The sequence below is a fragment of the Athene cunicularia genome (genome assembly GCF_003259725.1).
Source record: "Athene cunicularia isolate RWA chromosome 2 unlocalized genomic scaffold, athCun1 chr2_part1, whole genome shotgun sequence".
Lineage (NCBI taxonomy): Eukaryota > Metazoa > Chordata > Aves > Strigiformes > Strigidae > Athene > Athene cunicularia.
In genome coordinates this window covers 62380962-62392956 of record NW_020799095.1, presented here as the reverse complement: position 1 = coordinate 62392956, position 11995 = coordinate 62380962, and the positions used below count along the sequence as shown (strand labels likewise).

Sequence of the window (11995 nt, the reverse complement as noted above, 5' to 3'; positions counted from 1 at the left end):
AAAAATAACTGTGTAATGATATAATGATGTAAAGTGCTTAACCTTATACTTCTCCAACTTCTTTAAAACTGAGACAAGTTATTTCAAAATACTCCACTGTGAACACTGGGAGCAACCTCTCTACCCGCTGTGTGAATCTGTAATGACTGAACTGTGCTTTGACTATGACACAGCCTGTTAACTGACTAAATTTAAAAAGAAAGAAGGAAAAAACCCCAGATGCCTATGTGAAAGGTACACCATAAGCACATCAATCTACTCCCTTTCTACTCCCTACCTACTAGAAAAGCTGCTAATTCACTAGAACTAATCAGACCTTTGACCATCCAAACTCAAATTCATTTTTTTTTTTTTATTACAACAATTTCAGCAAGCTACTACAACAGGTATTTATTTCTTTCCACATGAGCAATGACAACTTCAAACTAGGAATCCAGATTGGGTATAGACAATTCAGTCCTAGTAAACAGTGTGGTAAAGAAGATATTTGGGGAAAAAGCTTTGACAATTTGAATTAATTAAAATACACAACTGTAGAAGTCAGAAAGTGATTTCTATAGTTAAACTGAAGGTATAGATTGTGAAAAAGTCTTCTAATAATGTAACAGACACAGGTATGGCCATAATCAATACCAACAACAAAAAGAACATCCCCAAACCCAAACTCACGTACTTAGAAGAAACATAGGGAAACGGAACGTACACTAACTTCTCTACCTACATACTAGAAAAGCTACCATTAGAATACTGTGTGATGTCAACTCATGGATGCGTGGCAACCACAGATTACTGCCTTCTTTATCAAAGGAAAAAAGACCTTTTCTGAATAACAGATAAGTATCAAATGCCTTCTCAAGATCTCTTTGGAAGAGAAGATGCACTTGAGATCAGACAAAACCTTAGTGTTAACTCTTACAACTTCAGATAAGTGGAATTTTGCATTAACTGATGTAATGGTTTAAATCCACAGTCACTCAGTCATCCCCCAGGGATGGGGGAGATGTTCTGCTGATTAAGGATCCCAATTCAACTCGGACACCAGAGTGAAAAGAGCAGGTGCATTTTACTGGGAATAACTAATGTAACAGAGTAAGACAGAAAACATGCAGTAAGAAAAGACAGAATAATGCACTTAAAAGCAAACAAATAGGAAAATACTGGGGAAGGCATCAAATCATTATGACCTGAGAGAGAGAGAACAGTGATTAAGAAAGCTCCATCACCACTTGCATATGTTACCACCACCCAGACCCGCAGTGGCTGGGCAGCCCCGGTTACAGTGAGGGTTTGCAGAGCCTGTCCCGGCAAGTGGGAAATCCTATGCGGTGCATCCACCCATAGGTGAGGCACCCAAAGTTGCTGCAAACGGGCCCAGCCTTATATACCAAAAATCAGCAAGCCAGAGTACCTGGCACCTTTGTTTTCAGAGGAAACATCTGGTTTCACTCTTCAATTAGATTCCTCCAGAGCCTGGCCAGGGCTCAAGGAGGAAGCTAAGGGAGCTTCCCTGCTTATCTAATTTATTTATGAGCAAGGTCACACAGCTGGTTCCAAGACCAGACAACTGGCTCCCATGGCTCTGTTAACTTGCCCACACACAAAGAAGGATAAAGATATATTCAGGATAGACACGTTTTATAATATCTAAGCTACATCTTTCATTAATGAGCATACATATTTCACTAATTATTACATACTAAGTTAGCAGCTTCAGCTCTGTGCCTGTTGCTCTGGACACTTTAGCACTTTTTACACCTGCATAAGTGGCTTGTATTAACCTAGTACAATACCTACTAGCACAATGGTTATCAGGTATAAAGTACACAGGATTCATCTGGTCATACAGGTCAACTCTGGCTTGGGCCTGTAGTCCAAGCCTTCACACTTAAGGAGAGAATTGGAGGGGTAAAGGTAAGGAGAGTCATAAATTGAGATAAAAATAATAACTGAAATTAAATAAAAATTGAAATAATAATGATAATGATAATAATAATGATAATAACAACAACAGCAATAACAAAATACACAAACAAGTCATGCACAATGCTATTGCTCACCACCCGCCGACTGATGCCTAGTCTATTCCTGGCTAGTGATCCCAGAGGAGGGAAAATCCTGAAGCCACAATCCCAGAAGAGCCAGAGCTTCCCAGCCAACTCTCATCTATATACTAAGCATGATGTTTCATGATATGGACTATTTCATTGGCCAGTTTGGGTCCCTGCTCTGGCTATGCTTCCTCCCAGCTTCACATGCACCTGCACATTAGCAGGACATGGAAAGCTGAAAAGACCTTAGCAACAACTAAAAACATCTGTGTATTATCAACATTCCTATACCAAATCCCATACTGAAGTCAAACCACAGCACTATCCTAGCTAGTAAGAAGGAAAATTAGCTTTATCTTGGCTGAAACCAGGATAACTGATAAAACTGGTGTTTCAATAACTATGCCTCTTAGAAACGTAGCCATGACTGCAAAGGAAGCTGTAGATTGTCACATTTTTTTAAGTCTAGTTTACGTGGAACATTCCAAGAAGTCTTATAGCACATCTCTTGGCTCTTCAAAGCACACATCTCAGTGGCTCTCCTTTGTTGTTGTTTATAAAAAAATGTAAGAAAAAGCCTTTAGAAGCACCTTTTTATCAGTACCTAGTTACTTTATTCAAAATACTGGTACTATCACAAACCAAGTAGAAGACAGCTATTTGAATGGGGTACCTTATTTTTGTTCAGGCTATGGGCAACTTTCTTGTAAAAATAAGTAAATAAATAAATGTGCCATGTTAAATTGTTCTGAAATGAAGATCTACAGAAGCACTCGGAGCATAACAAACAAAATAGCAAGTTTTGCTATAATACAGGTCATACCTACTGTAGATACTGCATGTTAATTAACTGGAATCCTTCTTTCTAGTTGCTTTGGGGCTGGAGCACACAGGATTATCTTCAGCCTTCTTTCTTCTCTTCTTCTCCTTCATTTTGTTTTTTGATATTTTGTTTTGTTTTTTCTTGATGGATTTGTGATGTTCATTCACCTGACGTCTGGTTTTGAATACTTGATCCCAAAATGAAGACAGAAGGGTGTAGAAGTTTTTGTGATTTTCCATATGCTTTTTCAACTCTTCTCTAGATTGACAATTAAGAAATAAATACAGTATCAACTAATATTTTATATTACTATCAGTGACTGAAAGACTTAAGAGTTTGAGATATGGTGAAAGACAAACTTGTAGAGGGGTTTTTGACATACTGTAATCCTTATAATTCAGTCTACTAACAGAGAAAAACCTCACTGATCATTCTGTTTTATGTTTGTGAAACATACACACAAAAGGAAGAAAATAGCTTCTCATAAAAGCTAGATAAGCCATTTGTTTGGGTTGGGTTTTCTGCTTCATTTTTTTTTCTTGTTTAGTGGGTTTTGGTTGGTGTTGTTTCCCCCCGCCCCGAAACTGTAGGGCAGAATTAGATCCAAGTTGTTAAATATAGGTAATGTTGAGGAAAAAACTGCTCTATTTCACTTTTGCACATTATTTTAAATACAATGAATAGACAGACAGCTTAACAGCAGTGTTTAACTGCCATTCACACCCACCCTAAAAGTACAGATTATCATTCTTGGATGCACACTTTCAGTATAAAATTGCCACAGTGCTGCTCAGCACAAAGAAAGTGAAAAACAAAATTAGATAAGCACAAATTATAATAATAAAAATGATAGCATTTGAAAAGTTGCTACTGTGTTTGACACACTTGCCACCACAATAAATATCCCTGTTTTTTAAAAGTGACAAAGCAAGGAGAAACCTGATTTTCAGGTATCTCATTTAACCTGAATCCATTAGGTTTAACAGATTACAATGTATTTATCATACAAAAGTTTTATCTAACAATGCACATTTTAAATAGTTGTCTTTTCTAAATTTCCTCAACTTCCAGTGATGGTTACAACTGTAGATAAAGAACAAGCAACATATTTCTATAATATAGCTATTACATTGCAAGGAACTGATTTATTTTTATTATGTCAGGAGTATCCAAATATTGTTTACTTCCTTAGATTGTTGTTAAATGTAGTAATAATTTTATGCTATTTAAGACTGATATCATGATCAGTGAAATGACAGTCACTTCCAACCTAAAATACATACTTAAAAAAACACAGTGCTGCACACACTTTTAAATATATAGTGTATTTTTTAAGACTAAGAAAAAAATTAAATAAACCTGTTAAGATTATTGAGAAAATAGCCAGCATTTGCTACAGAGTAAGTGGAATACTTTCATCCATAGAAGATATCATTTGGCAGAGATTCACTTAATTTGACTCAGTCTTTCTGGTCCTGACTTACATATTACTGCTTTTGTATGAGTTAACTATTTCAGTAACAAAGTACCAAAAATTCTCTTTTCACACTCCCACTCTCCCTAAAGCCTAGAAACGAGATATAAAAGCTGATGTTATTTGTTACAGGAAATTAATCAATCTCAAAACAGTTGCACCAGCTCTGAAGGTGACTTGTAAAATCCATTAATTTAAGCAATGTATCAAATGCTCCCCACAAGAACTTGGTAATGTAAGACATTTCAGCATACTGCTGTTTGAAGGAATTAAAAAATATTTTCCTCGCTCAGTGTCATCAAGCCTTATTTATTAAATTGTCAATTCCTTTCAATGAGATGGCACAGCAAGCATCAGGTACAAACGCTGCTGGATTATGGAGCCTCTAGTGACTAGGGGAGAAGGGAGAATAAATTGCCAGTTTTATGATCATTTACAGATAAAAACCCCCAATTTTTAAGCCTCTTACGGTTTTCTGAGATGGTATATTCAAGACAGCATTATGAATAAACAGACACCCACCTGACCCTCCATTCAGCGTACACCAGCTTCTCCAGCGTGGTTCAGTGGTCAGTACATCACCAGCAACACAATAAATGTTAGGATGGAGCTGAAGCCAGTGACCCTAAAGGGTCTAGACGTCACAGGACCTAAGGAAAGAGATATGTAAACTTTCATACAGCATTGTACCATATGTCTTACAGTCTAGTAACTAAGGGCATACAGCACATACTGCTAAAGATGATAGCATTTTTGGTAATTTATTTTAGTACGTTAAGCTAGATTTCCAATGTATTACCTACAACACAAAATAAATCCTGTATTAAAAATCAGATAAAATCCCAGTTCATTAAGGTTGCTAAACCAAGAAAGAAAAATTAGGAATTGCCAAAATTAAAGTTGCCTTGGTAACCTTAATTTTGTTGCTTTGTGTGTATATACTCTATGTTCACTAAACAATAAACCAAGGCTAATGAAGCACTACCCATTCTACACACTGAATTTTGGAAGAATCCTTTTGGGGGACAAAAAAAATAATCCGTACACAGTCAAGCCAGGCAACTGAAGATTTTGCAAGTGTACCCACTTACACAGAAGATGAATGTTTGACTTTAAAACCTTTATTGTGAGTTTTCTTGAATTTTTGTGGGCTTTTTAAAAACACGTTTAACATATTTTAGGCTTTAGTTTTTGAAACAAAATACCTAAGAAGTTAAACCAAATTCTGGATCTCACAATGCAGAACTGTATTTGGGCTGACTAGCATTGCTGAAACCCTTCAACATACCAGAAACCTTTGGTGCTTGAACTAACTGCCATTTGAGTAATGACAACAATAGTAAATAGAATTAATTGTGTACCCTGTTATTTTAATGCTGGTTCACATGTCTGAGACTCCAAATCCTTTCTGTCCACATCAGGTCACCTCACTGCCTAAGTTATTTTCATTCTTTGAGACTCCCCACTATTTTGTTCTCTGCCCACTGCAGCTTGTCCCAGTGGCAGTCTTCCTAACATGCCAAATGCTCCTAAAGTTCATCTCATCACATCCTATACCAACTTCTCACAGGTTTTCCAGCCCCTCTAGTCTTTAGAATCCAACTTTTTTTATATGGTCTCTATGAAAGAATTCAAAACTTTGCAGCCAAGCACCAAAGAAAACTGGCAAGTTTTCTTAGTTCCTGTCCCTGCCTCCCTAAAACAGTTTAGCACAATCAGCTTCCTGCAGTAATGTATCTTCACCGTGTTTTTTCAGAGGCTGTGAAGAGGTCAAATCTTGACAGACTTTTGCATCAGGAGCATGCCTTTCATCTATTCTAACATAAGACACCATCTGAAAGAGGCTTAGATCTTTCCTGCAAGTCATGGACTATTAGGGCTTTTTAAATAAAAGGTATCCACAGTCTTACTGGTTCCACTTGAAAACATTATGAACAGAAATTTTTCCCCCATATGCATTCTAGAAAATTGGTTGAATAATTTTGGGTGATTTGTTTTTGAAAGTATCAGTTGAAGGCAAAGAACAAGGTAAGAAGAAGTCTCTCCACATAGTTCTGTACTAGCCACAAATCTAGGACTTTGTAGGTCAAGGTCTGAGAAACTGGAGCTCCTAACAGTATGAACTGCAACCCGTACTTTTGACATCATCAAATGTCCAGAAAGGAATCAGAGACCAAACTCTTGGTCAAAAAAGATCTAAACTGTAGATTGGACCTGGCTGGCCCATCATTCAGAGTACTACAGTTTTGGTGGTTTTCCAGTCACACTGACACAAAATCAGAAAAGCTCCAGACTTGAAGTATTCTTCAGCTCTGATGTTTTAAGCAGTATAGTATCCCCTCCCTCCAAGTGAAGGACACAGTTTGATAACAAAAAAACCTCAACAATAAAACTGTGAGGTAATACAGAGTCTTCCTTGTATGAAGCAAGAATCTCTACCTATTGTGGATGGAAATAAAGCTCTCACTGAGTAAGATGAAGCAAGACTGATGAAGGAGGATAAATTTGCTGCTACTAATTTAACAAAGCATTTCCTTTTAAATTAACAGGTTATCCAATCAAGCAATTACCAATTGCCAGAATAAGCCCATCAGAAACTCAAATCAACATTAAAAAAAATATCTAAAATCCCAGCATCTCATGCCCTGCATCCAGATTCCCAGCACTGAGTAGTGTTGCCGTCTTTTCTCCTCTACCCACCTAACAGCTGCTCAGCTGTGAGCTCAATGAAGCTGCTACATCCCACCACCACCACCAGCCTTTGAAAACAGAGATCCTTGCTTAGCACCTTCAGGCAAACTGTAACAAGTCCCTAATCCTTTTACCCCCCTTCAAACCACAGTTTTAATCTATCTTAATAAATTTTCAAGCCTTCTTCCACCAATTAAAACAAATTTGTTTGTACATATACTTGCATTGAGCAAATATTTAGCACTGAGAAATTCACCTCCACTCTATAAAAAGCAGACAGAAGTAAAACATTTAATCATAAATCCAGTACATGTTTATAGTATTTACAAAGCATTTGTTGCACTTTATAAACGAAGCAATTAAAGTAAGAGATACTTATTGAAGTGGGAGGGGCGAAGGAATAGTAAACAAAAAATTCACTTACGCTTGGAAAAAAACATCTCTCACATTCAGTACACGGATGCAGTTGAACTTGTAATCATGGCTGCACAGATGCTTGTAGACCTTGATTCATTCCTTAGCTGTATTAGAAGCCATAGTTTCTAATAATAGGTTAAAATCAGATTAAACACATTAATTTAAAATAGAAGAAAGACATTCCTCCACATTAAACAATTATTAACAAATGAGCTCAACCTTAACTCCTATGTAGTTTTTAAGTGCTTTGTGCTTATTTAAGCAGTATGAGTCTGAATTTGGCTGAGACGCCAAATTTGAGAAGAAAGCAATTGTTAAATTATGAAGACAGAATTTGACCCTGGGGGCTCTGGTGACAACAGCAAGGTTAGCTCAGCTCTTCAGGATGCTCAATGCACTCCTCTCCCCCGAGGTCAAAACAGAACAACAACAAAAAAATCAGGATAACAAGCAGTTCTCAAAGATTTCAAACCACAATTTAAAATAAGTTAGCAGTAGAGTTATTCTGATGTGAATTATGGAGCATATGAAATATATTGAAGGAACGGATACTTAGGAAACATCAACATACCCAAGTTTCAAATGATTGTTTTTAGCGGTGAGATGCAATACATTTTACTTGTCCATTTTCTTATAAACACATCTGCTGAGAGTCTAAATTTGGTCTGGAGAAAGTACTGGATGGAAGTTGTGGGTTTTGCATAGATGATTTCTGTTTAGTGGGAAACGCAATCAAGACCACTGACCCTTTCCTGTAAACCTTTTAATATAAAAATCACTCAACTTTGTAGCAACTTCTGGACTTTTTTTTAAGGTTTAAGATTCAAAGACCAAAAATGGTAACAAGTAGTGTGATCAGTCTTTCAGGTCTTTTGCCTCTTTAACCTGATGCAGATGGTAAACTGTCACTATACATCTTATTAACTGTTTTAATTTAGACAAGTAAACAAAAAATAACATTGCATAATTGTATGTAAGAATCTCTCAGCATGGCAAATTGACAGTTTTGCCCTAAATAAGAAATTAAGAAGAAACTTCAGTATACTCCACCGAAGTATTTTAGCAATTTGTACATTTTTTCCACTAACCAGTGAGGCTTTCATGTAGGTTGAAAGTTACAAAGAGCACACTGTAGTAAATAATGTTAGCAATTACAGCTAAAACTTGACACTAAGTGCTTAGTGCTTAGCACAAGCTTAGTCCTAAGAGACTACAGTTAAAATTCAGTTCAAAAACTATCCCCATAGCAAGCAAGAAGGCTTGCATACCCATTCACTCCACAAGCAGAATAAATTGGCAGACAGCAGTTCTTTGTAATGTTACAGTAAAGCTCTCCTTAACGGAATGAACATCTGCAGAATACTAGCAAGCTGAAGACCTCACAATTTATTTTAATGTTTCTTCTCCACCTCAAAAATGCATAGAAATTAGCACAGTGTTAAACAGATATTTAGAAAGGCTTCCTTTGCTCACATTTATCACAAACATGAAAACAATATTCAAAACACATATTTACAATTCTATAATACTACCAATAGCTTTAAAAGTTAAGTATTTCATCTACTAAATTGTTCAACAGGAAGTTAAAATTAAGTTAACTTTCTGCATGTGTTAACAGCGAATGGTAAATTATAATCTTCAAAATTCATTGTCCCCAGACGTGATGGAAACTGTCAAAAAAAGTATCCCATAAACCAGTCCTAGATTGTTCTCTCACTACAGTTGTAAGGAAGAGAGATTCCCTGTTCCCTTCCCCAAAAGGAAAGAAATTAACTAATTCAAGAGACAATTTATAATTTGTCAACATGAAACAGTTCTTTCACTTAAGAAAACGGTTTGTATAAGCACTCATAAATATTTTCACTGTTATAAGCCATCCCTATTTTGAAATACTGTGAGTTTCAGTTGTCTTTCTATGTGCTCTCCTTCCCAACCTATTAAAGAAAGACTAGACTGCAGCCTCGTTGTCGGCTCAGTCACACACAGTTAAGTGGAGACACTGTATATCGGGAAGCAAAGATGACACTAATTTTGCTTTCAGTTCTAACAATGATCCTTTTTTTAAAGTAACTTTTCCTGCATAAGTTCTGCAATAACCTCCTATGAAAATTCTATCTCCTGCCCTTTTAAACAGTAAAACTCAGAACAACCACACCTCCTCCAAGGACAAAAACTACTTCAAAAATTAGACTGCACAACACACAATCTAATCTAAACCCTTCAAAACCTACTCGGCAATGACGATGCAATGCCCGACCTGGCTACAGCCACAGGAAGCCTTGTTATTCCACATTCCCCAATGCTCGAACATTGCCTGTTTTCTTATCTGATCGCTGCCACAAACTCCAGAGTACTCCTATGAGCCATCATCTTATTTCACATAAATTACCTGGGTTTGTACTGGCCCTACTGAGCAATCAGACCAAAGCAGTGGTTCACCCCAGGCAGCAAGAATTTGTTCTGTATTAGCAGTGGCAGCCACAGAAACTTTGATAAAATCAATCACTGCCATAACCTGCAACACTGAATGATTAAACAGAAAAACGCCCAGCCTACCTTTGTACACAAATCTTTCAAGATTTCACCTACAGACTTGCAGCGAAGCACTAAAGGCATGGCTTTATTAAGGGCAGAACACTGGCAGTCAGTAACAGAAACATTTTTATGTTTTTCCCTCATTGCTTAAATAAAGTACAATTGGTACCAAAAGCAACTTTTGTAGTCAATGCAAAGGAGAACAGCACTAGAATATCAGAATTGTGTCCTTTTGTGATTTAAGAGACATAGATTATGTTACTCTGCCAAAGTCCTCCATTTACAAATGGAGATAATATTTAGCTGTTAGCAATGTCATAAGACTTAAAGATAAAAGCATCAATCTTGATAGAAGTACATCTACATTAACGTTACCGTTATTAAAAAGCTAGTGATATTTAAATTATTGGAATATGATGGTCAACTACTCCCAGAAATATTCAGAATTCACAATATAAAATGAGTCAGGATTTTGCAGAACTAAGGATCATCAAAAAGCAAATCTTTACAATGCTTTTTAGAAATTCTGCAATTCTTTTACTTTCTTTGTTTAAACAAGTATGAATATGTTTTACTGTAGCTTCTCATGACAGCATTTACAACTCATGCTTAAACTCTAATAAATTTTGCACTGATCAAATAAAGTTATGTGCACGGGTAAGTTTACAGCCGAGGCAACTGTATGAGAATAAAAAACAAAATCTGACTTACTGGTGAAATCACTTGCGTGGACATTTAAACATATCCTGATACTGGCAAGCTACACTGATATTTCTTACTCACTCAGTTTCAAAAGATGATTAATATATTGTGCGCTGAAAGAGATGAGGTTTCTTCCGATGGCTGTTTCTGTACGCTTTCCAGGCACTTTGTGACATAACACTTTCACAGATGAAGCACCGGTGGATTTCTTCTATCTGCTTATGTGATTTTAAATGATTTTCCATTACGTCCCACACAGTCATGCGACTATAAACACATTTAAAGCCACAATCCACATCAAGACCCCTTTCATGGATTTTATGAGCATCTTTCAACTTCAGTGCTATGTGGCACACCTTGCGGAATTACCAAGTTCTCTGAGAAGCCAGCTTTAAGGCACAAGCATCTTTCTCAGGATGAGCTAACCCTTTACTGTCACATCTAGCTTTCCTCTGATTTTTGTAAATTTTACACCTTGCTTCGGCTTTAAGGGTTTTTATCTCCCCAGCTAAGGTCCAACTTCTAACACTGGAAACACAACAGAGGCCAAGATGCACAGACTAGGCTGCTTCTTCATCTTTGCTCTTGGAATATGAAAGAGAAATCAGCACTGCAGAACAAGGCTTCTCAAGCTGCAAATGAGCTGCTGCTTCTCCAAACAAGGTGTTCAGAATGAGAGGCATGAGGATCACTGCTCTAACAGCAATCTGGGCTTCAAAACACTCAAGCGCAGCAGAATACAACTGGGATGTGTGATTTCCTCGGGGTGATGCAGGTTCATCAACAGGACACATTGGTATTTGTATTTAAATTCATTCGTTTTCCATAGTTGCTGGTAGGTAAATCTACAAAAGACAATAAACAAAACAGTTAAAATGCACTTTATGATTTCGAGTGTCTTTTATCAAAACTCTAGGCCACAATAAAATCTAGATTCAGATTCCAGTCCTGCAGATTTTAAGACTGTCTTAAATAAGTGACCTTTTTTCCATGAGAAAAATAATTCCATAAATGATTACTCAAATCACTTGTTGAAATTAAAAGTTAACTACAGATTAATACTACGGCATTTCTGTGTTAAATTTACAACAGTTCCTGTTAAGAAACAGGCTGTATTAACCTTAAAGCAAAGACGCTGGTGGAAATCTGCACCGCTCATAGACGGAAGCCTCCGGCCCACCCACCCCTTCCAAGCGCACCCTCAGTACAGCCCAGCACCCCGTCGCTACAGGCCCGCCGACCCTTTCCCTGCGGCTCCGTGCAGCCAGACGGGGTAGGGAAAAGCAAATTAAGCGGAGCGACGCC

The 11995-nt window shown here is 37.1% G+C and overlaps 1 long non-coding RNA gene across 1 annotated transcript in view; it reads right to left on the bottom strand.

Annotated features, from left to right (window-relative positions):
- The window catches only part of LOC113476493, a 31707-nt gene extending 20310 nt beyond the window's left edge, over window positions 1-11397 (bottom strand). The window contains exons 1-4 of the long non-coding RNA XR_003397737.1: window positions 10700-11397; window positions 7461-7578; window positions 4868-4995; window positions 2872-3129 (exon numbers count right to left, since the gene is read on the bottom strand). This is a non-coding gene — a long non-coding RNA (uncharacterized LOC113476493). The remainder of the gene's footprint in view (window positions 1-2871; window positions 3130-4867; window positions 4996-7460; window positions 7579-10699) is intronic.
- Window positions 11398-11995: the final 598 nt, after the last annotated feature.